Genomic DNA, 1,441 nt, shown 5'->3' with positions numbered 1-1,441 from the left:
GGGCGGGTCAGGAGAGGTCTGCCGCGCCATGTGGATCTCCTCCGGGGCGGGCGGGGATCAAACTCATGTGGAAGTGGCTTAAACTTCTTTGTGCAGTGCTTTAACCCGCTGCGCCACCTGGGAGGGCCCTAGTCCTACTATTTTCAATAATAGCTACTGAACTCACACAGCTTATATTTATGCATATATCTTTTATATAGCTTTTCATTGCTACCTTTGACATCCATTGTAATTCTTTTTCCCATTCTTCCATACAGTTTGCCCAAATACTTCAGTTGGAGTCTGTGGACTTCACCAAGGTAATTCATGGATATATAAAACAAGATGTAGGCTTCTCATTAGGTGAAATGAATCACTTCATTGTTTCTCAAATTTCATAAATTCTATTAAATAGTTTAACATCTTTAAATGTGTCTGTTAGCACAATAGAATCCCTGATAACATGAGCATGTGATTTCTTTCTATAACTTAAGTGTAGGATAATTTTTCTGTCTTAGCTCCTTTGTCATGAGTACAGTTTGCAGGTGATGCCCTATGTATAGACAGTGACATCATGTGCTCATGAAGGTAGTAAACACACCTGCCACTCTCACCATCCTCTACCCAAACCCACCCCCTGCCAACACCACCACCTTGATTTCCAAGGCTTTTGAATCTGCTTCCCTTTGCTCCTCACTCACTAGACATTTGGATAAAGTTAACTTCTGGAGACTGATTTAGTGTTTCTATACTTACTACTATTAATGGGTATGTTGTAAATGCCTTGAAAACTCCACATTCCCTCTTATTTCAGCTTGACCTGGCTGATATATACCAGCTGGCAGCCAGATTTACGGTTCTCATTAAAATACTTGTCATCACTGCCTCCGTGGGACATGGTGTATTGTTCATGAAATCCATCTTCACTGTGAGTACCCCTATGATCCTTATAAGTTTACTGATCAGAATATACTAAGATGGCCCTCCCTGGTGGCTCAAGGGGTAGAGGCAGCACGGCAAACTGGCCACAGCTGCTTCAGTAGGAGTTCAACCCCCAGCCCCACAGGTGATTCACACTGAGTGCAGACCTCTCCTCTTGCCCGCTGCTCCCCTCAGCAGTTTACTTCATTGATCTGCCTGTTCTGCCCCCACTCTCTCTGGTGAGTCTTCTCACTGTCCCTGCATCTCTGGCCTGCACCCCAGTTCTGTATGTATAAATAAATAAAAATCTTAAAATAAAAAAATATAGTAAGACATACCAGTATAGAATAATATGAGAAGAAAATAAGAAGAGAGTACATTGTCAGTGGAAATTTTATTTAATTCGCTAAACCTATTTTATTCAGCACCCAAAACTTTTTTTTTATTTTAACTTTTTTTTATTACAAAGTTTATTTTTACATCATTTTGCACATTTTTTTTTCCATCTCGATTGTAATCCCCGCGGGTTTCCCATCACCAA

Source organism: Condylura cristata, unplaced genomic scaffold (genome assembly GCF_000260355.1).
Source record: "Condylura cristata isolate star-nosed mole 26May11 unplaced genomic scaffold, ConCri1.0 scaffold00024, whole genome shotgun sequence".
Lineage (NCBI taxonomy): Eukaryota > Metazoa > Chordata > Mammalia > Eulipotyphla > Talpidae > Condylura > Condylura cristata.
The sequence above is the reverse complement of the archived record's forward strand: the minus strand, read 5'-3'. Positions refer to the sequence as shown.